This window comes from Macrobrachium rosenbergii, chromosome 42, assembly GCF_040412425.1.
Source record: "Macrobrachium rosenbergii isolate ZJJX-2024 chromosome 42, ASM4041242v1, whole genome shotgun sequence".
In the NCBI taxonomy this organism is placed as follows: Eukaryota; Metazoa; Arthropoda; class Malacostraca; order Decapoda; family Palaemonidae; genus Macrobrachium; species Macrobrachium rosenbergii.
The window spans coordinates 31,256,736-31,284,235 of NC_089782.1; the positions used below are offsets into that span (position 1 = coordinate 31,256,736).

General features: G+C 32.2%; 1 protein-coding gene and 1 pseudogene across 2 annotated transcripts in view; one reads left to right on the plus strand and one right to left on the minus strand.

Annotated features, from left to right (window-relative positions):
* Window positions 1–19,659, plus strand: part of LOC136828150 (opioid-binding protein/cell adhesion molecule homolog) — a 50,658-nt pseudogene extending 30,999 nt beyond the window's left edge.
* LOC136828153 (uncharacterized) overlaps window positions 1–27,500 on the minus strand; it is a 384,459-nt gene that overhangs the window by 62,526 nt on the left and 294,433 nt on the right. The gene's annotated exons all lie outside the window — the stretch shown is intronic.

Sequence of the window (27,500 nt, forward strand, 5' to 3'; positions counted from 1 at the left end):
CCTTTCTCCCACAGGAATGCCACTCACACACAGAGGAAGCCATCTTCACCATCATCATCATCATCATCATCACCTGCTAGTCCTGATTTGGGTAGTGATGTCACAATGGATCTTATCCGGTAAGTGGCAACGGAGGATATACCCTCTCTGGGTACGAATTGGGCACTTGAATCTCGGTGCAGCTGCAGCTGTCAACAGCTGCAACAATAGTCAACAGATACAGTGCAGTCTGGGTTTAGTGATAGAATGGGGTGGAATATTAGAGTTTAGACAAAGTTCTAGCGCTGGGAGCTATGAGGTCATTCAGCGCTGCAACGGAAATTGAGAGTAAAAGGTTTGAAAGGTGTAACAGGATAAACCTCAAAGCAGTTGCATTATGAAATAATTGTTAGGAGAAGTTGGATAGCAAAATGGAAGGTAATATGAATGGAGGTACAGTAAAATGAACGAAAGAGGTTTTTAGAGTCATTGTAAATATTATTATTATTATTATTATTATTATTATTATTATTATTATTATTATTATTATTATTATTATTATTGTAGCTATGATTGTTGGTAATGATTCAAATTAATTCCATATAAGAGTCATTTCCTTATTTAATTATTTAATGACCAATATTCATATCAGACTGTCATTAATTATTACGTTTTCAAGATATGATTCTGAAATGACTGACCAGTAGGTACTTAATACTGTATTCCAGAATGAGTGCTCACTCTGTTGCATAACACTATTTTTTGTACTGTGATGAAACTATACTATTCTCGGAATTATAATGATAATGTTATTCATGTTCACTAAGCGATGAATAGATTAGTTTAATTGCACGTGATTCTGGAAAAATTATAATGCTCTAAAGAATTCACTATATATATATACATACATTATATATATATATATATATATATATATATATATATATATATATATATATATATATATATATATATATATATATATATTATATATATATAGTTATATATAAGTATTTACGTATGTGTATGCATATAATAGTAATAAGGTTCAATCATCAAAGTGAAGTCAGTTTTATATATATCCATTAATATTTAATACCAAACAGAAAAAAAATCCCTAAAAATCATCATAGAAAAATATTTTTGACCTTAAAAATGAAGACTGTATGACAGGTGGATCACTGACCCCAATACGTAGCGTCTTCCTTGTAAAACAAAATGAAAATTTACACTCCTGTCATAAAAAATGAAAGCGAATATAAAAAAATAATATGAAATAAAAGTGGGGAAGAGAGAGGGGTAAAAAAAAGATAGAAAGGACAGAAATTTACATACAGGAGAGAAGGAGAGAGGCGTAAAAAATCCGTAAAGATGGGTTCAAATTTTTGGAGGTGAGCAAAATGGTGAGCCTTTGCTGATGAGATGGAGGATCATGAAGGTGAACTTAATAAGTATTTTCTGGAAAAAAGGCTGACGAAACTATGATCTTGGGTTCACTGGAGAGAGAGAGAGAGAGAGAGAGAGAGAGAGAGAGAGAGAGAGAGAGAGAGAGAGGGGAAATAAACATTGAATTTGCACATTACTCCAATTCAGATATAATAGTACCCCAGGTTATACTGAGAGAGAGAGAGAGAGAGAGAGAGAGAGAGAGAGAGAGAGAGAGAGAATAAATAAACATTGAATTTGCACATTACTCCATTGAGAGAGAGAGAGAGAGAGAGAGAGAGAGAGAGAGAGAGAGAGAGAGAGAGAGAAGAAAAATACTTTACCCATGTTTAGAGAAGATTTATGATCTCAAAGCATCTATGAATCCAATGTCTTAAATCAGAGAGAGAGAGAGAGAGAGAGAGAGAGAGAAAGAGAGAGAGAAGAGAGAGAGAGAGAGAGAGAGAGAGAGAGAGAGAGAGAGAATAACTAAACAATGATTTTACATATCATTCCATTTCAAATATAGTGCTCCAGGTTATGAGAGAGAGAGAGAGAGAGAGAGAGAGAGAGAGAGAGAGAGAGAGAGAGAGAGAGAGAGAGAGAGAATAACTAAACAATGATTTTACATTTTACATATTCTAGTTCAAATATAGTACCCCAGGATTGTGTGTGAGAGAGAGAGAGAGAGAGAGAGAGAGAGAGAGAGAGAGAGAGAGAGAGAGAGAGAATAACTAAACAATGATTTTACATTTTACATATTCTAGTTCAAATATAGTACCCCAGGATTGTGAGAGAGAGAGAGAGAGAGAGAGAGAGAGAGAGAGAGAGAGAGAGAGAGAGAGAGAGAGAGAGAGAGAGAGAGAGAGAGACGCTCACTGAAAAGGAAGTTTTTTGAACTTCATGCAAAGAGCTAAGTGTAAAGATTTTGAGTGGATGTCGCCCACACTGCAAATTACCTTGTAATACGTGTTTTTGTCCTAATTTGTTTGCTTCACAAGTTATTCAGTCAAAGTCATAAATTTGGATATATCAAGAAAATTACTATTAATGGATATATTATAAGAATACACACCATAAAAGTCACTGAATTATGGTTTTCATTAATAACAATAAAAATATATCAACTAGTTTAAGGGCAATCCTATAAAACTGTAAATGAAAAAAAAATCAAAATTAAGATTGGCATTAAGTGTAGATGGGATACGAACCTAGGCAGTTATATAAAAACAAAACTGACATCACAGAAGTTGATGAAACTGACAGAAGTTGATGAAATTGATGAAAACAAGACCCAAGTGATATGCTCCTTACTGGTAATGTACGAAAAATAATTTTATAACTAAGTGACACATTATATGAGATACAATCTGGAGCTCCAAGTATATGAAATTTCTTGAGATGACACAGAGAATCGTATATGTACCTCTCAGTATGAGTTATGAAATGAAGATGACACATGACATTATGACAACCCAAGTGTACTATCCTAACTTTGTAGAGAGCTAAATGTTTTAAAAATCGACTACTTTTGTCAGTTCAAAAGCCAGTATAAAAATCAGTAAGCTGTGTCATCTGTCCAACTTAACATCTGGGACTGAGAAAAATGCTGCAGCATTCTTTATACGGAATACGACGAGGTTTATTCTTCAGAGTAACGAATTGTAAACAGAATACGCAGCCATTTTATATTGTTTACACAACAGGTCTCCTCCTCCCCCTGGGGCGCTTTGTGTACATAAACAAAAACCTTGAAAATTTCATAGAGGGAAAAATATTTTATTTTGAGATCTCGTGTGGTTACAGTTTTGTAAGATTTGTCTAAATTGTTGCTTTTAATAATGAATGGGTAAATATATTCTGACTGATAGAATACATTAGAATTATAAAAGGATAATGAATGGGTAAATATATTCTGACTGATATAATACATTAGAATGATAAAAGATCTGTCTTAATTTTCAGTTTTAATAATGAAATGAAGTGGTAAATATATTCAGTTTGACAGAATACTTTAAATTTTATAAGATCTGTCAAAAATTTTTGCTTCTAATAGTGAATGGGTAAATATATTCAGATTGATAGAATACATCAAAATTATATAAGATCTATCTTAATTCTTGTAATGAATAGGAAAACACATTAATTTTTGCAGAATACATTAACTGAGTGAGTCATTTTTTTAGGTTGTTCAAGTTGAAATATGAAAACCCGAGATTCTTCGAAAATTTAATAATAAAGATTCGATTGAGAATTAAAAGTAAATTTAAGGTCATAAATTACAGCACACATTAAGTGAAAAATAAAGAATTTATAAACGAAAAAAGATGCGAAAGAAGAAACAAAACTATTTTTGACGATTTTTGAGTGAACATCTGACGAGGGAAGGCAGAATATATACTAGAAAGGTTGCTTGTGTTCAGGCGATATATTTATTTGTCTTCACGAAATAAAAAAAATTAAAGCAACAATTTTTTGAGACTATGAGATTTTCGTATGAACTCTCTCACGCTACCACTCTGCCAAGTGGATTTTTATTTTGCATTTTCCTGAAGTGCAAAATATGATACATTTTGATATTCGAAAAATTGTCAAAATTTTAATATACCTTCGACTTTTAGCTTACTTTTATCCAAATGTACATTAATACCTCTTCCATTATTTAATTTATAAATGAAGACTTATCCTTGAAACTGTAATCCAGTTACTGAATAAAATACGTCAGGAAAGCGGCTTTGCTTTTAGAGAGAGAGAGAGAGAGAGAGAGAGAGAGAGAGAGAGAGAGAGAGAGAGAGAGAGAGAGAGAGAGAGAGAGAAATAAGGAATCTGCATATTGCTCCCATTCAAATATAGTACCCCAGGTTATCTGAGAGAGAGAGAGAGAGAGAGAGAGAGAGAGAGAGAGAGAGTAAGAATGATTTTGATATCACCTCAGTTCAAATATAGTACCCCAGGTTATCTGAGAGAAGAAAACATGGAATATGCATATTACTCCTGTTCAAATATATTACCCCAGGTTATCTACGGAAGGATCAAGCGAGTCGCGAATAAATTCATTCCTTTCATAAATCATGAATATTTACAAAAACTGGTTATAAGGAAGACATATACATACAGGGTAATATTATACATACAGGCATACATACAGCCACATTATACAACTGTATAATGAGTTTTGATTTGTTTTGTTATAGTTCAAAAAGTTCTACAGGCACAAAGATATTCATGTTTGTAGATGGAAAAGAAGCGAATGTTTCTGTTGTTATAGTTACAAATATAATTATGGACATTTGTGGATATTTCAATCGCATGCATACATACATACATACAAACACACACATACATATATACGTGTGTGTATATGTATATGTATTCAGTGTGAAATAACATACATGGAATTATATAATCTTGATTATTACTTACTTAAAAATTTGTCCTAGTGATTATATTCTTGTGAAAATTTTTCTTAATATCAGTAATACCCCACTAATTGATATCTGAATTCCCAAATGGAGAATATCAATCTCTCTCTCTCTCTCTCTCTCTCTCTCTCTCTCTCTCTCTCTCTCTCTATGTATATATATATATATATATATATATATATATATATATATATATATATATATATATATATATATTTGTAATCTTCCACCTTCTAATCTCAATATCACAGAGTGTCATAGCCTCACAATCTGTAACTATAACCCAGCACAATCTCTCTCTCTCTCTCTCTCTCTATATCTCTTCACCTTCTAGTCTGAATCTCAGGGAGTATCACAACCTCTCTCTCTCTCTCTCTCTATGTATATATATATATATATATATAAATATAATATATATATATATATATATATATATATATATATATATATATATATATATATTTGTAATCTTCCACCTTCTAATCTCAATATCACAGAGTGTCATAGCCTCTCAATCTGTAACTCTAACTCTCTCTCTCTCTCTCTCTCTCTCTCTCTCTCTCTCTCTCTCTCTCTTTATATATTTGTAATCTTCCACCTTCTAGTCTGAATCTCAGGAGTATCACACCCTCAGCATGTACAAATAACGAGGCACAACTCTCTCTCTCTCTCTCTCTCTCTCTCTCTCTCTCTCTCTCTCTCTCTCTCTCTCAGTAGGCTTATGGAACATCATTCTTAATACGAGGTTAAAGCAGAAGTGTCCAGTTGCAACTGATATCTGACAAAACGTTCAGATCAGGCTCCACAATTCACCTCCAACCTTTGATCTTAAACTAAAGCTGTTATTGACGTTTTCCATTTCCACTGTTGATTTTTTGTTCGCTGGCTGCGTTTTGTTTATCTAATCGTGTGCGTCACCGTTGTTGAATTGAACTGAATATAGAATTTAGGCCAGAGGCCAGGCACTGGGGCCTGTGAGGTTATTCGGCGCTGGAATGGAAATTGACAAGTTTTGAAAGGTGTCACAGGAGTTTCACTATGGATCAATTGGTAGGAGAGGGTTCAGGACAGTAAGATGGAAGACAGGGAATATGAAAGGAGGTATAGTAAAAGGAACGAAAGGGGTTATAGCTAGGGGCCATGGAAGGCACGCCGCAAAGAGCCTTAGGGAATGCCTACAGTGCACCGCAAGAGGTGCACTGACGACACTACCCCCCTATAAAGGCCATATTGTAGTGATTCACAGTGTAGTGACGTACAAATAAATCATGTTTTGTCTCATCTCTCTCTCCCCCCCTTCCCCCTCTCCCCAGTGGACGGAGGCACCGAGAAGGAAATCCTGGACGCCCTCGACGAGGCTGCTGCCGAAGGCTCGTGGGGGTACGTTCCCCTGAGCGGGCCATACATCGACGTTAACCACTCCGGAAACGTGACTGCCCAGGTCGGCTCGACTGCAATCCTCAATTGCCGCATTCTCTACATAGTTGGCAAGCCCGTGAGTTTACTGCTGTGTAGTCTCTCTCTCTCTCTCTCTCTCTCTCTCTCTCTCTCTCTCTCTCTCTCTCTCTCTCTCTCTCTCTATATATATATATATATATATATATATATATATATATATATATATATATATATATATATACATATATATATATATATATATATATATATATATATATATATATATATATAATATATGTTTCTTCCACCTTTACTCTCTTGCATTGGTTTTGGGATGGTAGATGGTTTATCCTAAATATGTATGTATGTAAAATATATGTATGTATGTATTATGTTTGTGTCTATATGTATATATACATATATATATATATATATATATATATATATATATATAGAAGATATATATATATATATATATATATATATATATATATATATATAAAATGTGAAGGTGATATATACATATATAATTAAATATTTAAAAAAATATATATATATATATATATAATATACAATGGATATATTGTATATATTTAATTATATATATATACGGATCATAAAATCACTGAGGCTTGAGGGCTGCATACAGCCACGGCCCGGTGGTGGTGGTCTGTGTTGTTGGTACCTCTTGGGTTGCCAGACGCACGATCATGGCTAACTTTAACCTTAAATAAGATAAGAACTACTGAGGCTAGAGGGCTGCAATTTGGTTCGTTTGATGATTGGATGGTGGATGATCAACATACCAATTTTTAACCCTCTAGCCTCAGTAGTTTTTAAGATCTGAGAGCGGACAGACAAAGCCAGCAAAATAGTTTTCTTTTACAGAAAACTAAAAGGTTTTTTTTTAACTAAACCGAACATAATTCCTTTACTTTCTCTCCATATTTATTTTGAAAACATCTGATATTTCCATCACAGTCCATAAAAACGTCCAATTACAGTTTGATGAGAGAGTGATTCTCGTTAAATTTTTTTCATGCCAGTTCTTAACGATCCACCTGTTGGCCTCGTGATAATTTCACCATAGCTAAAACGGGAGCTCGTATCCTAATTACCTCGTGATTAAAATGTTTAACTTGTTAAATTTATGGATGGTGGGTCTAATTAACTCAGTTATCGGTAAAGTAAATGATGAAAGTTATTGTATTTTGTTTGTACTTTATTTGATTTGAAATGTGGTCCTCTAGAATTATTTTGATGAAAATTGTTTTTCGTTTGTATTTTATATAGTTTGAAATGTGGTCATCTAGAGTTTTTGTTTTTGAGGTTATACTTAATTATTTGATTGGAAGAACATTTAAGATTCTCATAGCTATTACTTTTAGTTTCTTTATAGATTCGTCAAGGAAGGTTCTTGCTGATCTCACAAAAAAATTCTTGTCATTCATTCGTGTTGTTCCCCAAAGTAAATAAATATATAAAAATAAGTAAATAAATAAATTAATTAATTGATGAATATGCAAATAATAAATAAACACATAGATAAATAAATATTTAAAGAAATAAAAAATATACATTTTTTTTCAGTTAGCCTTACACCTAGCTTATTTCAAAGTTCACAAAACAAAGTGTCTTTTACTAATATGTATGTATATATATGTATACATATTTTATTCAAAATAAATATATACATATATATATATATATATATAATATATATATATATATATATATTTATTTATTTATTTATATGTATGTATGTTATAATACATATACACACACATATATACAAACACATACATATCACCCTATTTCTAATGCACCTTAAAAGAAATATATCATTAACACACATATACAAACACATACTGTACATACATATCACCCTGTCTCTAATGCACCTAAAAAGAAATATATTATTTCACCCCTACTCACTAACCTCTCTGCAACTTAACTCAACCATAAAATACCTATATTTCTCCTTCCAATTTTTTCCCCTCTTTCCAGGTGTCCTGGATGCGAGCCAGGGACCTCCACTTGTTGACCGTCGGGAGATTCACCTACACGAGTGACGAGAGATTCAAGGCAGTCCACCAGGCTGGGTCTCAGGACTGGCTCCTGAAGATTCACTACCTGCAGAAGAGGGACGCAGGCCCCTACGAGTGCCAGGTGTCCACCACTCCTCCGATGACTCATACTGTGTGGTTGAGTGTCGTAGGTAAGGATTCTGGTTTATTTTAGTTTTCATTAGTCAAAGTGTCAGTCAGGTCACCTGTTTGTATGCAGAGGTCATGTGAGGTCTGTCTCTGTTTAATAACTGTAGGAGTTTTCACTGGTCAAAGTTTCAGGTCATCTGTTTATATGCAGAGGTCATGTGAGGTCTGTCTCTGTTTAGTAACTGTAGGAGTTTTCACTGGTCAAAGTTTCAGGTCATCTGTTTATTTGCAGAGGTCATGTGAGGTCAGTCTCTGTCTAGCAACTGTAGTTGTTTTCATTAGTCAGAGTGTCAGGTCAGGTGTTTATATACAAAGGTCATGTGAGGTTAGTCTCTGTCTAGTAACTGTAGTAGTTTTCCTTAGTCAAAGTGCCAGGTCATCTGTTTATATGCAGAGGTCATGTGAGGTCAGTCTCTGTTTAGCAACTGTAGTTGTTTTCATTATTCAAAGTTTCAGGTATTTATTTATATACAGAGGTCATTTGAGGTCAATTTCTATCTAATAACTGTTATTATTTATTAGTTGTTTTCATTATTCAAATGTCAGGTCATCTGGTTATATACAGAGGTCATGTGAGGTCAGTCTCTGTCTATTAACTGTAGTTGTTTTCATTAGTCAAAGTGCCAGGTCATCTGGTTATGTACAGGGGTCATGTTAGGTCAATCTCTATCCAAGTAACTGTTGTTCTTTTCATTGGTCAAAGTTCCAGGTCATCTGTTTCTCTATTAGAGGTCATGTTAGGTCAGTTTCTATCTGGTCACTGTTTCAGTCCTTCTTCTCAACTTAATAACCACTTAGGGTCGCTGTTTTTATCAGGTCAATCCCGAGGTGGGGTCGCTGTTTCTCTCAACTTAATTCCTAGTCAGGGTCGCTGTTTCTTTCAGCTTAATCCCTAGTTGGGGTGGCTGCTTTTAGCAGCTTAATCCGTAGTCAGGGTTGCTGCTTTTATTAAGTTAATCCTCAGTTGAGGTCGCTGATTCTCACAGTTTAATCCATGGTCGGGGTAGCTGTTTTTCTCAGCTTGATCCCTAGTCGGGGTAGCTGTTTTTCTCAGCTTGATCCCTAGTCGGGTTCTTTGTTTTTTTAATGAGCCTTCTCCAGCTGTTTACAGTTTGGTCATCTCAATTCATTATTGGTTATAATATCAATATTTAAGCTGACTTTTTTAGGAGTCCATTTTATACAATTTTATGACAGAAATAAGCTTGTATTTGTGTGTCGCTGGATGTGGATACAAAATTATAAAAACAATAAATTTAATTATTTTTTATTCTTGTCAAAGCTATATCCATTGCAGTTATACCATCAACAAATCATATAAACTTAACTGAAACACTAAGAACTATTTTAAGCTTAAACCATAAGTGTATTCACCACTTTATCTTCACAATTTAAAACATAAATAATAACTTTAGCTCTCTTCAAATGCTTGCTAATGCTGCCCATTTCAGCTGCAGTAGCGACAAATCATATAAATTTGACTAAAACATTAAGAATTATTTTAAGATCAAACTATAAGTATATTCTTAATTTTATCTTCACAATTAAGAAAAATAAAGTTGTCTCTTCATATGCTTTCTAAAACTATCTATATTAACCATATCAACTTGACTCAAAACATCAGTAACTGTTTTAAGATAATCCTATAAGTATATTATTCACTTTATCTTCACAATAAAAAAAAACTGTCTCTTCATATGCTTTCTAAACCTATCCATATAAACCATATAAACTTGACTAAAACAGTAGGAGATATTTTAAGATCAACCTATAAGTATATTCTTTAAGATCAACCTATAAGTATATTCCTCATTTTATCTTCACAATTTTTAAAAATAATAAATTCGTCCCTCTATAACTTTCTATAGCTATCCCTACTATCCCTATAAATCATATAAACTTGACTAAAACACTGATAACTATTTTAAGCCCAACCCCTAAGTATATTCTTCATTTTGTCTTCACAATTTTCTGAAATCCGCGACCTATTGCCACTTCCCAGAAGCCTCGAGTGCTTCTTAATAAAACTCCTTTATAAAACTCCCTTAAGAAAAGGTGCGTGTATATCAGGGCCCACTGACGTATATATATACCTCGGACTCCAGTCCTAATTTACGAGGTGTATAATCACCCGACGAAAAGGCCAAGTTAAGAAGAGTGATTCTTTTTTTGTATAAATATTTTTCCTTCGTTTATCCGTCTCGTTACGTCCGCTGTGCTCTAATCATTTCGATTGATTTTCTCTACAAGGTTACGGAGTTACTCTAAGCTCTTATTTTTTGCGGGTCGTTAGGTTATGCATGCAATTCTAGACTAGAGGCGTGGATTCTATTTTACGTAAGTGCCAACGTGAAGGAATTACAATTTCTTTATAAATCTTAATCTGAGGGCACTAAAGACATCTTGATATCCTAAGTGCCTTTAAGGAATTAATTATCAATTAGTCACTTGGGCACGCATCAAGTTATCATGTATCAACAAATGGAAAAAAAATTCCTTTCTAAAAGAAATTTACCTGATAAATTTGATCCACTTCTTATATATTTATCAATTCATATTTCAGAGCCCCAGACGGTGGTGCTGGGAGGGCCAGATTTGTACATCAATGCAGGGTCTGCCATTAACCTGACGTGCTTGGTCAAGCACAGCCCGGAACCTCCACCTTATATATTCTGGTACCACGATGAAGAGGTAAGGGATAAGAAGTATATGTATGTATATGTATATATATACATTATAATATATATATATATATATATATATATATATATATATATATATATATATATATATATATATATATATATATATATATATATATAATCATGAAACTACAAATGTCGCTTAATATCAAATTCACGCTACCTCGGGAATATCTCCGGAGGAGAATTATCACCGAAGGGGAATTTATATAAGTGATAAATGAATTGGTACCCATCGGGACACGAACCCTTGACATGGGCCTATTCAGCGACTCCAATGGACGTTACCATTACTCCATCCCGATGGGTACCAATTCATTTATCACTTATATAAATTCCCCTTCGGTGATAATTATTCTCCTTCGGAGATATTCCCGAGGTAGCGTGAATTTGATACTAAGCGACATTTGTAGCTTCATGATTGTATATAAATCACGGTGTGATAAAAAAAGATTCATATATATATATATATATATATATATATATATATATATATATATATATATATATATATATATATATATACACACACAGAAATATTGAGCCACAAATTTTCGTTTAATATTTATAAATGTATAAAAAAAAGTTTCGGTGTATGTGACGAGAAATCATATAAATTAATCCATATATGCATACGGTATTGTGTGTATTTATTTTATATTTTTATTGCAGTTCGGAGAATATTTATATATACATATTCACACACATATTCACACACACACACACACACACATATATATATATATATATATATATATATATATATATATATATATATATATATATATATATATATATATATATATGTATGTATGAAACATATATGTATGAACTTCTCGTTTACCTAAAACGAGGAAAATTAGGGAGGTTAGTCTCGCGACTTCACCCCTCATGCAAATTCACCTGATGAATGAAGTTACCTTTAAAAAAAAAAGGGTAACAGATAGTTATAGATAACGTCCCCAACCCCCCAACCCCTTAAAAGTAAATAAATAAACGTACAAGATTGTTCAGAACAGTAAAAAAAAAGTATTGTGTTGGTTTACGACCTAAAAGAGTTTTTCTGAGTTATTTCGTCTAATGGATCTATAAATCTTTCCCCAAAATAACAGTTTTATTTTATGTATATACAGTATATATATATATATATATATATATATATATATATATATATATATATATATATATATATATATATATATATATATATATATATATATATATATATATATATATATATATATATATATATATATATATATATATATATATATATATATATATATATATATATATATATATACTGCTTCTTACAATACACCCAAAATATAAATAACTATCAAAAGAGGTTCTCTTACGTAGTTTTTTTTTAAAAGGGAGAATGTTTTTATTATGGAGAATATAGTGCTTTTTTTTAACACAAATGTGTTTGTTTACTGGGGAAAATATAGTGTTTTTTTTTGGCTGTAGTAAACAACTTTTTTTGCAGTTGAATTATTTTTCACCATTCACGTTTCCGGGTAATTGTATCCAGTCGTATTTTGCGGGCTGTATTTCGATTCTGTCCTCTTTTGTTTATAAAAAAACCGAATTTTCAAAGTCCTTTCCTGTTCACAATATGTCGATGTTTTTTAAGTCCTGCTTTCTTCACAAAAAAAGTAGTATTTTTCAAGTCCTTCTCTTTCTACAAAAAGTCGAATTTTCAATGTCCTTTGTTCATAAAAAATCCGAAATTTTAATGTTATTTGTTCACAGAAAGTATGAATTTTAAAGTCCGTTTATGTTCACAGAATGTCGAATTTGTTCACAAACAATCGAAGCTTCAACAAAAACTAAATATTTGAAAGTCCTTCTTTGTTCACAAACAATCGAAGTTTCAGAGTCCTTTGTTCACAAAAACTCCAAACTTTAAAACTCCAAACTTTAAAGTCCTTCTTTGTTCACAAAAAAGTTGAAACCTGAGTAAGTCGTTTGTTCACAAAAACTCCAAAGTTTAAAGTCTTGCTTTGTTCACAAACAATCGAAGCCTCAAAGTCCTTTGTTCACAAAAACTCCAAACGTTAAAGTCCTTCTTTGTTCACAAACAATCGAAGCTTCAACAAAAACTAAATATATGAAATTCCTTCTTTATCCACAAACAATCGAAGCTTCAAAGTCCTTTCTTCACAAAAACTCCAAACGTTAAAGTCATTCTTTATTCACAAGCAATAGAAACTTCAACAAAAACTAAATATATGAAGTTCCTTCTTTATCCACAAACAATCGAAGCTACAAAGTACTTTGTTCACAAAAACTCCAAACATTAAAGTCCTCCTTTGTTCACAAAGAAAAGGTCGAAACTTGAAAAAGTCAGCATTCGTCTCGTTCAAACGAAACACTGGCAAAAGTGTCGCCTAAGTTGAAATTACATTGCGAGAATGAAACCGACTCCACTAGACATGGGTCCTAGCGCGAAATGCTCTTTGCATATTGATGAGTGCCCGAGAATAGAGTGTCAAATAAAATTCCTCTCTCTCTCTCTCTCTCTCTCTCTCTCTCTCTCTCTCTCTCTCTCTCTCTCTCTCTCTCTCTCTCTGTCTTTCTTTATCTGTCTTGCTGCCTGTTTGAATTTAGAACCTGGAAGAAATTGTCATCGCAAGTAGATATTGGAATACTTTTGTTCAGTGTGTACATATGTATGTATGTATGTATGTATGTATGTATGTATGTATGTATGTATGTATATATATATACAGAGAGAGAGAGAGAGAGAGAGAGAGAGAGAGAGAGAGAGAGAGAGAGAGAGAGAGAGAGAGAGAGAGAGAGAGAGAGAGAGAGAGAGAATTGAAATCAAATTACAAACATTTCACATTGAAAGCTAAATCACAAGAACAGCAATTTCTCCCAATAATAATAATAATAATAATAATAATAATAATAATAATAATAATAATCCCTCATCTGTATCGATAGACTCCGAGAGAGGCTTCTGAGGTACTCTGGAACCTCTCTCTGTCAGCCGTGAGAACTGAAGTGGCTCTCGACAGCTCTCTGTTAAGCCTTTTGATACCACAAGAGAACCGAATTGAGTGTTGGATTTAGCCTTGATAACTCGGTTCAGGTTTTATGGGCAGTTTGGGATAATAATAATAATAATAATAATAATAATAATAATAATAATAATAATAATAATAATAATAGTTAAATTTAGCCTTGATTTCGTGTTTCAGTTTCTATGGGAGTTTGGGATAATAATAATAATAATAATAATAATAATAATAATAATAATAATAATAATAATAATAATAATAATAATAATAAAATCGAGAAAAGCAATTGTGAAAAATATTTTTAGTGCAGTTAAAATTACGTCATAATCATCATCATCAATTTGTGTTCAGCAACGAAATAATAATAATAATAATAATAATAATAATAATAATAATAATAATAATAATAATAATAATAATAATAATAATAATAATAATAATAAATAAATAAATAAATAAAACGCAAACTCCAACAACAGCTGCACACACATAATAGGATTATCATGTCAAGGAACAATATCAAAGGAGGCGATTTCAAATTTCTCACGAATTCCTGAAGACAGTAAATATTAGGATATACTTAATCTTGGCCGGAGTAAGGCAGAAGGAGCACTCGTGAATTTTTCAGAACCTGCGTCAAGTAATGGAAGTCAAACATCGGTGTTGGATGTTTCTGGGGAATTCTGGGAATTTTTTTTGTTCTCTTATTTTTTGGCTGTTTCGTGAGGGGGGGGTAATAATTTTGTTTTTTTGTGGTTTTCGTATTAGTCTTTTGTTGTGTTGAAGTCTGTCTATAATGCGGAAATCATTATTGTCTTATTATTGACAATCTCCCTTCTTTGCAATATAAATTGTAGCAAATCTTTATAAAATGATGCAAAAATAAAATCTTCAGTTTTACCGAAGAATTCATTTGAAGAATTATGTAGCAATTCATCGTTTAATAATAATAATAATAATAATAATAATAATAATAATAATAATAATAATAATAATAAATTTTATTCCGCATGTATATTCAAGTATGTCAATAATTATGATGTTTATGGGGAATTCTGAGAATTTTTTTCTTTTTTGGCTGTTTCGTAGTGGGTGGTAATAATTTAAAGTGTTTTTGTGTGTTTTTCACGTTAGTCTTTTGTTTTGCTTATTTTAGTGGGTTCACGACCTTTCCGGTCCGAGCCCCAATTCCACATGAGGGCTAGTACTAAACACGGCGAAACAGTGACTCGTCTACACTGTTTCGCCGTGTTTAGTACTAGCCCCTGGGGAGGTCAAATGTATTTCGCCTTGTTTAGTACTAGCCCCTGGGGTGTCATATGTATTTTGCCGTGTTTAGTACTAGCCTCTGGGGTGTCATATGTATTTTGCCGTGTTTAGTACTAGCCCCTGGGGTGTCATGTATTTCGTCATGTTTAGTACTAGCTCCTGGGGTGTCATATGTATTTTGCCTTGTTTAGTACTAGCCCCTGGGGTGTCATGTGTATTTCGCCATGTTTAGTACTAGCCCCTGGGGTGTCATATGAATTCCGCGTTGCTCAGTACTAGCCCCTGGGGGATCAAACGTCTGGTACTGAAGTGTTCATGTCGAGAACAGCGAACCCGATTAGTCCCATGTAAAGAATAACGAACCCAATAATCTTCTTGTAAAGAATAAAGAACCCTTGACATGATCCGTTTCCTGTTTTCTCAAATATATACAAAAATAATGCTTATATTCACTCTCGCCTTCCTCAGCTGCTCAGTTACGACAGCGAGCGCGGAGGGGTGCAGGTCCTCACGGAACATGGCGTGGACACGACTTCGCAGCTCATCATTCAAAAGGCAAAACCTCCAGATTCGGGGCAGTACACCTGTTTGCCGGCGACTGCCCCGCCCTTCTCCCTCACCGTTCACGTAATTAGTAGTAAGTCGTATCAGCTGTTTTGTTTCTTGAAGGTGGAGGAGCCTCTCCGTCCGCGCCTGCCTCAATTTGTGGCCCCAAAAATCGGCAAATGTTGTTCTGTCGCGTCTTGTTTCGGTTCATTAAAATGGAGGCTTCCGTTTCCCATTTACCTCAGTATGTAGGGGACTCATATGCCCAAATGTCGTTCTATCATATCTGATTCTTATTTTATGTTTTCTTTCAATAAATTGGAGCTTCTCTCCCAAACCTACCTTAAGGGAATGTTGCTCAAACTTCCCTTCCAAACCTCCCTTTAGGGACTGTTTCTCAAATACTGACTTGGCTTACAAAAACGCATATAACTGAAAATTTTATTGAAAGACACGATTTCCACCTAGATTCTGTTCCTAACTGCTGAAGGGAAAATCTATAATAAAAAAAAAGAAAATAAAAAAGGTATTTTAGTATGCGTCCGTAAAAACGCTTACTGCTTTAAAACTATTAGAGATAGAGTTAAACTAAGTTTCATTTCATAGCTAAAGAGTGTGTCAGCAATATCTCGAGAAAAAATCTAGGTGGAAATAGCCTCTTTCAATAAAATTTTCAGTTGGTTATATGCGGTTTTGTAAACCAAGTCAATATCTGAGCAAGAGTCCCTTATTTACATAGACTGACTCCCCAAACATCTTTCTATCATCCCTCATTCATAAAATTCTTGCTCCCTACGAATAATCTTTGTTGTAGGTTTTCTTTCATTAAACTGGACATTTCCAATCACTCCTAACTCAATATATAGCCCTTCCAAGCTGCCAATAGTTCAGGCTATCTTCTGACGCCAGTCCATGGCAAAACTTATCCCAAAAGTCTGACGTGGCTTCTTAGTTTATCTATTTATAAGAAGTTCCTTAGCATGACCAGGCCATCCCTTCCCCACCTACCCCAATATATAGCCCCTCCAAGCTGCCAATAGTTCAGGCTATCTTGTGACGCCAGGCCATGGCAAATAAACCAGTCAATTACTGGCTACTTATCCCCAAAAGGCTGACGTAGCTTTTTAGTTTTAAGTTATTTATAAGAAGTTCCTTTGCATGAACAGGCCATCTCTGTAACAAGAGCCATTCCTCAAGCTGTCAGTGGTTCAGGCTACCTTCTGACGCCAGTCCATGGCAAATAAATAATTCAATTACTGGCTGCTTATCCCCAAAAGTCTGACGTAGCCTTTTTTAGTTTAAGTTATCTGTAAGAAGTTTCTCAGCATGACCAGGCCATCTCTGCAACAAGAGGGCTGCCCTGACTTTATCCTTCTCCCATTTTAGGCGAGGAACCAGCGGCCATCCACCACAAAAACACAACCTCCAGCTCCGCAGAATCCGGAAGTGGATGCTGCTTCGCCCCGTGGCCCTCCAAATAACCCTCCTGGGGCTATCTCTCGGCCCAGCTGAGTTAGCATCTTTGTTGGAGGGTTGGTGGAGAGCGTTGGTAGACGTTTGGAGGGGGATTTCGTGGTGGAGATGGTGGTGGTGGTGGAGAAAGTGGAAAGACGTGGGTGTTGGGTATCGTGGGTATTTGGGTATGCGCCCGGTAGTGAGATAAAGACTTTTTTGGGGCGTATTTTTGTGTATGTGTTGCAAATTGACTTTATATGTGTGTATATATATAATATATATATACAGTATATATACATATATATGTATATATATAATGTATATATATATAAAGAGACAATTAAGTGTATAATAATTACAAGCACTGTGCAAAAAAATAAAAATAAAAACTTCGCTTGTGTTCTGAAGAAGAGAATTTGAAAACTAATTTGAAAACTAACAGAAGCAGACTGAAAGCAATATGATTCACTGTCTTCGACGATGTCTCAGATACAAAACGAATTGTCAGTGACAATTCCGTGACATGTTCACTGCATATATATATATATATCTTCCTGTGCTCTGAGAAAGTGAGGGACAAATAATATACGATGTGCTAATCATTGTATCGAGCAAATCGTGCAATACGTATAAGCGCTCCCCATATGTGTGTTTGTGTACTGCCTCAGATATATATATATATAAATATATATATCCTTTATATTTGTTTCTGGTGAGAGACGAGATCAACCCTGAATTTGATATATTTTAATCTCTACGTAAAAATAATTATAGATATTTTGTATGTGACCTTTAGGTAGATGAAGGGAAACGATTATCTATGATATTAAGGTAAGGCCATTAGGAGTTTTTAGGTAAAAAAATAATTCTGGTTCTGGAAAATAAAAAGAAAGTATTTCAAATATTTCCTACAGTTCTTGAAGTTTGATGAAGGATTTGATTAACTGGAGTAAAGGTAATTTTTGAGGAATACAAAAAATAAGAATGGAAAATAGGACACGACAATATTGGATCATGGTGGTTCTGGAAAATAAGAAGAAAAATATTCCATACGGTTCTTGAAGTACGAAGAAGGATCTGCATAACTAGAGAAAAGGAAATGATTGAGGAATATATAAAAATAAAAATGGATAAAAGACAAAACAGTAAGATTTGTAATAATCCCTCTTAAAATATTTATGTGTACCAAGCAACAGTTACAGAATATTTGTGGGTGAAAAAACGTTGCCTTTCTAAAAACTAGGTGGAAAAAATGATTCAAGAAGCTTAACTATTTCTGTGATGAAAATATAATGAAAAATGGTATAATGAAGTACTGATTTAATATGCTGAACTATTTCTGTGATGAAAATATAATGAAAAATGGTATAATAAAGTACTGATTTAATATGCTTAACTATTTCTGTGATGAAAATATAATGAAAAAATGTATAATGAATAATTGATTCAAGAAGATTAACTGTGTCAGTGGTGAAAATATAATGAAACAAATATATAATAAAACCACAATTCATTTAAGAAGCTTAACTATGCCAGTGATGAAAATATAATGAAAATATGGTATAATGAATACTTCAATTCAAGAAACTTAAATATGTCAGACATGAAAATATAATGAAAAAATGGTATAAAGAATAATTCATTTAAGAAGCTTAACGATGTCAGTGATGAAAATATAATGAAACAAATATATAATGAAACCACACTTGATTTAAGAAACTTAACTATGCCGGTGATGAAAATACACTGAAAAAATGGTATAATGTATAATTGATTCAAGAAGCTTAAATATGTCAGTCATGAAAATATAATGAAAAAATGGTATAATGAATAATTCATTTAAGCTTAACTCTGTCAGTGATGAAAATATAATGAAAAAATGGTATAATGAAACCATGACTGATTCAAGAAGCCTAACTATGTGTATGATGAAAATATAATGAAAAATGGTATAATGAAACCAAAATTGATCTAATAAGCTTAATTAAGCCAGTGATTGTAATGTAAAATATAAAATTGATTTTTTTAAAAATTATCTGACAAATCTTTTCAGGTTCACCTTTTGTTTCAGATTTCTCTGACAAGATAGAAAAAATATATAATTTTCAATAGAACGATTGATTGATTGATTGATTGATTGAATTTTCATAGATAATGCCCTGAACGTTAGGTATACCGACAGTACATAGGTGTCTTAGGACTTAAGTGGGAAATATGTATTATATTATACATACATATATATATATATATATATATATATATATATATATATATATATATATATATATATATATATATATATATATATATATATATATATATATATATATATTTCAATACACAAAGGATAATCATTTTATTAATGGCTTAGCCTAATTTGATGTGTCTTCCTGAAACATTTATAGACCTTTCATTGTTCAATCCTATGTTTGCCGTTTGTAGATGAAAACCACGAAATGTATCCAGGTTCTATGTATATGTATGTATATATATACATATATATATATATATATATTATATAATATAATATATATCTATATATATTATATATAAAAATATATATACATAATATATATTATATATATATATATATATATATATATATATATATATATATATATATATATATATATATATATATAATCCTATTTGATCTCATAAACAAACTGTGAACCAACGCAGAAAGAAATACAACTATTTTAGAAAGAATTATCAGTAACAATTTCATGTCTTCAGTTTCATACGAATGGATTTTATATGACAAACGAAAATACATATAAACAGAAACGTGGAAAAGTAATAAAATACAAAGTCAGTTCCTTGAAAAAAAATAAAAAATAATACTGACATATTGAAAGGAAGCATACCCACTTTGTAACTGCTTACCAAGACATACTGTTCAAAGGAAATATATAGAAACATATGTGTGTGTACAGAATATTCAATAAATGTGAAAAAATAACGAGAACACAGCTATATTTAAACACAACTTCATCCGGAGCACGTACTTTCAATGTGACTTACCATAAATACCCTGATCAAATGTGTTGGCCCTGTAAATAAAGTGTAAAAGTTGTAGTTTTCACAGTTATTTGCCTTATTCGTCTTAAGACTGCAAATGTTCTTGCGGATATCCAATGCATTACTACCCTAATACAATTCCTCCTTGTATTTTAATAATTAATGGACATTTTTTATTTATTTCGTTATTTGTTTGTTAATTTCTTTAATGAGTGATCTATCTTTTTTGTATATGTTCTGTTGCTTCCATCAAATGGACACTAAGAATAATAATAATAATAATAATAATAATAATAATAATAATAATAATAATAATAATAATAATAATAATAATAATAATATTATTATTATTATTATTATTATTATTATTATTATTATTATTATTTGGGAGCTTGAATTTCAAGTCAATGGCCCTGTGGTGGGCTTGTTCCATATGAGTAAGGTTCATCTCTGAATAATAATAATAATAATAATAATAATAATAATAATAATAATAATAATAATAATAATAATAATAATAATAATAATAATAATAAATAATAATAATAATAATAATGAAACATTAAAGGCCACGGCAATGTTAAAAATATTTTATGAACATAGTTAATAAGTAAAAAATGCGCCAAAGTTTCTTCGGCGTAATCGAGTTTTCTGTACAGCGTATAATCAAGGCCACTGAAAACAGATCTATTTCTCGGTGGTTTCGGTATAATAATGTATGAGCCACGGCACATGAAACTTGAACCACAGCCCGGTGGTGGTCTATCCTATGTTGTTGCCAGACGCACGATCATGGCTAATCTTAACCTTAAATGAAATAAAAACTACTGAGGGTAGAGGGCTGCAAGTCGGTATGCTTGATGCTTGGAGGGTGGATGATCAACATACCAATTTGCTTCCCTCTCCTTAGTAGCTTTTAAGATCTGAGGGCGGACAGAAAAGTGCAGACAGAATAAAGTGCGGACGGACAGACAAAGCCGGCACAAGAGTTTCTTTTACAGAAAACTAACAATACACTTTTGCAATTCAGTATGGAGGTTTACAAACGAAAAACCTACCGATTTAAGGCACCATAAAGGAATTGGGGACCAAAGCAGTTATATTAAACTGGAAACTACTTGGGAAAAAAATTCTCACTCACGACACAAATCGACACAAGTTCTTTGCCCAATGTTTATTGAGCTGTTTTGGCAGTCAGGCCGAAAGGTAAGTATTGTTAAGTAACCTTTCGCCATTCACGATTCCTGGAGAGTTTTTGAATAGGTTAAACCACTTGAGACTGGATAATCTGAATCTACTTTTATCAATGCAAAAGTGATGATTATACATTTTCGTTATGTAAAGTTATTTCCAACTGACTACATAAAGATTATGATATTAAGTAAAATGGAAAGATTTGCAAGAGAGTTTTTGAATAGATTAAACCACTTGAGACTGGATAATCTGAACCTACTTTTATCAATGCAAAAGTGATGAAATGATATTAAGTAAAATGGAAAGATTTGCAAGAGAGCTTTTGAATAGATTAAATCACCAGAGACTGGATAATCTGAATCTACTTTTATCAATGCAATTGATGGTTGCATTTACGTATGTAAAATTATTTCCAAAGGACTACATAAATATAATGATATATTAAGTAAAATGGAAAGATACGCAGGAGAGTTTTTGAACAGATTGAACCATTTCAATCTGGATAATCTGCATCTACTTTTATCAGTTAATTTTATAATAACATTTATTCATGTAAAGTTATTCCAAAGGACTATATAAAGATAAAGTTATTAAGTAAATGGGAAAGATAAGACTAAAGTAAGTATTTTAAAAGCAAAATAAACAAGTAAAAAATACGCCGAAGTTTTTCGGCGCAATCGTGTTTTCTGTACATCGCATAACCAAGGCCACCGAAAACAGACCTATCTTTCGGGGGTCTCGGTATAATGCCGTATGAGCCGCGGCCCATGAAACTTTAACCACGGTCCGATGGTGGCATGGCCTGTATCGTTCCCAGCCGCACGATTATGGCTAACCTTAAATAAAATGAAAACTATTGAGGCTACAGGGCTGCAATTTGGTATGTTTGATGATTGGAGGGTGGATATTCAACATACCAATTTGCAGCCCTCTAGCCACAGTGGTTTTTAAGATCTGAGGGCGGACAGAAAATTGTGCGGGCGGACAGACAAAGCCGGCACAATAGTTTTCTTTTACAGAAAACTAAAATGAGAATATAACAGTTTCACAAACAATTAAGAGCCTATAATGCAACTAGATGAATATCTACAAAATCCTGCTAATTCAAAATCACGATCAACAAATTTTCTGGCTGGAAAAAATAATTTTGAATTATTCCCCATTACATTAACTTGGACAAACTTGTAACATTATCATCTATCATCCATTCAACTTGTCGTATCTATCATATAATTGGATTTACCTAATAGTTTATCATATTGAATTTTGTCAAGTTAAAATGAGGACCTCCATTTCCATTAAGCCAAGAATTCCTCGCCTTTATTGTTTTTCTCAACAGAAATTTATCTTCCTTACTTCCTATAAAAATAAACTAATAAATAATGTAATTCTTATTAGTAAATAATCAACTAATAGTTCAACCACTATCGTCTCTGTAAATATTTTTAGTAATAACACATTTCAAAAAATAATTTTTAAGTGTGTAAATGACTTTCATGACTGAGAGAGAGAGAGAGAGAGAGAGAGAGAGAGAGAGAGAGAGAGAGAGAGAGAGAGAGAGAATAGGTACTCCGATGATGAACTTCTATAAACAATATTTGCATGTATAATTGTACAATTAAAACACTAAACACGGAGAGAGAGAGAGAGAGAGAGAGAGAGAGAGAGAGAGAGAGAGAGAGAGAGAGAGAGAGAGGGAGAGAGAGAGAGAGAGAGAATAGGCACTCCAGTGATGAACTTCTGTAAACAATATTTGCATGTATAATTGTACAATTAAAACGCTAAACACGAAGAGAGAGAGAGAGAGAGAGAGAGAGAGAGAGAGAGAGAGAGAGAGAGAGAGAGAGAGAGAGAGAGACTGATGAACTTCCACAAACAAGATTCGCTTGTACGACTGAAGAACTTCATACGAAGAGAGAGAGAGAGAGAGAGAGAGAGAGAGAGAGAGAGAGAGAGAGAGAGAGAGAGAGAGAGAGAGAGAGAGAGAGAGAGACTCCAATGATGAACTTCCACAAACAAGATTCGCTTGTACGACTGAAGAACTTCATACGAAGAGAGAGAGAGAGAGAGAGAGAGAGAGAGAGAGAGAGAGAGAGAGAGAGAGAGAGAGAGAGAGAGAGAGGTGGAGGCATGTGTGTTCTACTGATGAACTTCTGGAAGCACCACTGACATGCATGTTAACATGGCCTAAAACAGAGAGAGAGAGAGAGAGAGAGAGAGAGAGAGAGAGAGAGAGAGAGTCGTTAATAGATTCATGAGCTTTTCCTTTCGCTGACCCTCGCCTTTATAGCCGAGTGTAATTTTCGTAATGGACCAAAACACTCCTCAGCCCATTCCAGGGTAAGTGGCCTTGTTTGACCTCAGGTAATATGGACGACTCCAATCATTTTAAGGGACCTAAACACTTTAATGACCGTGTCCCTTAATTCAAGTTGCGTTACACATCCAAGCGTTACTTTCCTATTTGCTTTCAGAGCTACTTAATAATTATTGAATCTGTAAAGTGCTTCATTAAGAAATAAACATATGCTTTTAGAAGATAAATTCAATGTGGTTATTTATCGAGTCTAATTTAACTGGGATTTGATGTTGACCTTGAATCTTGGTTTGAATTAAATGCAAATATGTCTGTCTGGTTTTAACTACGTCAAACAATACTGTTTACAAATCTCTGACATGCACAGATAATCCTACATATTTTTCTCATGCAAAAGATTATTTCAATATATTTAAATGATTTGAAAAAAAGTTGAATACTTTGAGCGTTGAAAATAACTGGCATTACACTGCAAAGTATATTTTTCTTCCTATAAAAAAAGTAATTCATTCTGGAAACAATGTTCATATATATAAGCATTTAAAATAAGTAGAATTACTTTGCAAAGAAAACTTTTCTTCTGATTAATGCAATTCATTCTGGAAAAAAATTATATTTAGGCATTTAAAATAACTGGAATTATATTGCAAAAAGTAATTTTCTTCCAATAAAGAATGTAATTTATTTAGGAAAAAAATTATATTTAATCACTTAAAATAAGTAGAATTACATTGCAAAGAATAGTTCTCTTCCTATGAAGAATGTAAATCATTTAGGAAAAAAATTATATTTAAGCATTTAAAATAATTGGCATTACGTTGCAAAAAGTAATTTTCTTCCTATAAAGAATGTAATTTTAGGATAAAAATTTTAGGTTTAAGCATTTAAAATAAGTAAAATTACATTGCAAAGAACAGTTTTCTTCCTATGAAAAATGTAATTCATTTAAGAAAAAAATTATATTTAAGCATTTAAAATAATTGGCATTACATTGCAGAAAAGTAATTTTCTTCCTATAATGAACGTAATTCATTCGGGAAAAAATTATATTTAAGCGTTTAAAATAAGTAGAATTGCATTACAAAGAATAGTTTGCTTCCTATAAAGAATGCAATTCATTCAGGAAAAAAAACTATATTTGAGCAAAGAATTACATTGCACAGAACAGTTTTTTTCCATAAAGAATGTAATTCATTCTGGGAAAAAATGTTAATGTTGTTTATGATGTTGCTAACTTTTTAATCATACATCATTGACAAAAAAAACTATTGACATTTGAAAGAGAAAATATTTTCACATTTGTGCATTTCCGATGCGAGGTATTTTACATGACCTCAAGTTATTTTGATTTCTCTTATTCTCTACGATTTTCAGTTTTCGAAATATTTATTTGATGAAGGAAAAATATTACAAGAAATCAAGCTAAAATATGGTCAATTTAAATTAGACAAGATGATAATATCCTATGCCATTCTCAAATGAAACCATTACTTGATAGAGTTCAGACTATAATATAAACCACATTTTTCTTAGGAGAGAGAGAGAGAGAGAGAGAGAGAGAGAGAGAGAGAGAGAGAGAGAGAGAGAGAGAAAGCTTTCACTGTTATGTCAACCAGCCTGACCTTTCTATTGACCTTTCCAGCAGCAAATGCTCAATGAAATGAGAAAGCCACTCAGACGCTCGTAAGGACATTATGTATGTATATGGACTTGTGTTCATAGTTCAGATTCGTAGTACCCCTTCTCTCTCTCTCTCTCTCTCTCTCTCTCTCTCTCTCTCTCTCTTTTCTTACTTTTTCTGTTACTTTGATTCTCTCTCTCTAATAATAATAATAATAATAATAATTATTATTATTATTATTATTATTATTATTATTATTATTATTATTATTATTATTATTATTATTATTATTATTATTATTATTATTCAGAAGACCAACCCTACTCATATGCAACAAGCCCACCACAGGGGCCACTGACTTGAAATTCAAGCTTCAAAATTCATTCTTTTATAAAAATAACCTAATTTAAATAAAGAAAATCCTTAATTGTATTGCTCAAAATTTTCTTCATCTTCTCAAGACAACAACAGACCAAAAACTCCTTTATAAAAAATGTATATAAATAAAAAAAGTTGAACACAAAGAAGCCACTAAATTTCAAAGAAAGTCCCGAGGTAAGTTTAACGACTCCATCAGCACAGTAAGAATGCATTGGCCATTTTTTTTTTACGACTGTTAGAGTACAGATTTTATGGCTGGGGATAATAATAGCAAAACATAGTAAATCACTGTCATGTCATCTTTAAAGTTATCTTTATTTTCTTTTTTTTTTATGGGTGATTTTTTGTAATGTGTTCTCCGTTGTTTTCTACAAAGGGAAATGACTCTTCAACTTAGTTTGACAAATAATTGATGAGTGAATGGGTTGTTTTCTCTCTCTCTCTCTCTCTCTCTCTCTCTCTCTCTCTCTCTCTCTCTCTCTCTCTCTCTATATATATATATATATATATATATATATATATATATATATATATATATATATATATATATATATATATATAATATATATATATATATATACAATGTCTTGTTCAATGTTTGTGGAACAATACATTGTCAAAACTCCAATACTCGACGACAACATAAAAACATCAAGATATGATTTTCTCTTATTTTCCAAAGAAGCAAATAGTCATGTTTGTTGCTATTTTTATGACTGCCAAAGTATTTTACGACAACAATAAAATAGGAAATATATCATGAACGAAGTTATTGCTCTCTTGGGAAGAGTCATTCTCAGTGAAACTGAAACGTGTTTTGGTTAATATTGTGATAAGCTTGAAAATGGACCAGGAAATAGCTTCTGTAAGGAATAATGTCATTGCATCTGACTGTGGTTTAGGTAATGTGATTGGTACAGGGTATTTTTGGTGTGACTATATATATATATATATATATATATATATATATATATATATATATATATATATATATATATATATATATATATATATATATATATATATATATATATATATATATATAAAATATATATCTAATATATATATATATATTGATATATATATATATATATATATATATATATATATATATATATATATATATATATATATAGTTTAAAAGGACCTCATTCAAACTGGATGGTATCTAATGGAGGTGCTTTTAGGATACTTGATAATGTGGACTGTTTGTCCAAGAAAGCTTGTAATTTTTTTAATAAGAACTCCATTAGATACCATCCAGTTTGAATGAGGTCCTTTTAGTAATTCTACTAATGCACAGAACAATTGTGTATGTGATAAATTATATATATATATATATATATATATATATATATATATATATATATATATATATATATATATATATATATATATTATATGTATATATATATATCATGAAAAACATTCAGCATATTTTACATATTAGAATTAATAAATTCAAAATACTATTTTTCCCTTTTATAAGTCAGTGCATTAAAGACTTTTTTTCACATTTTGTCAT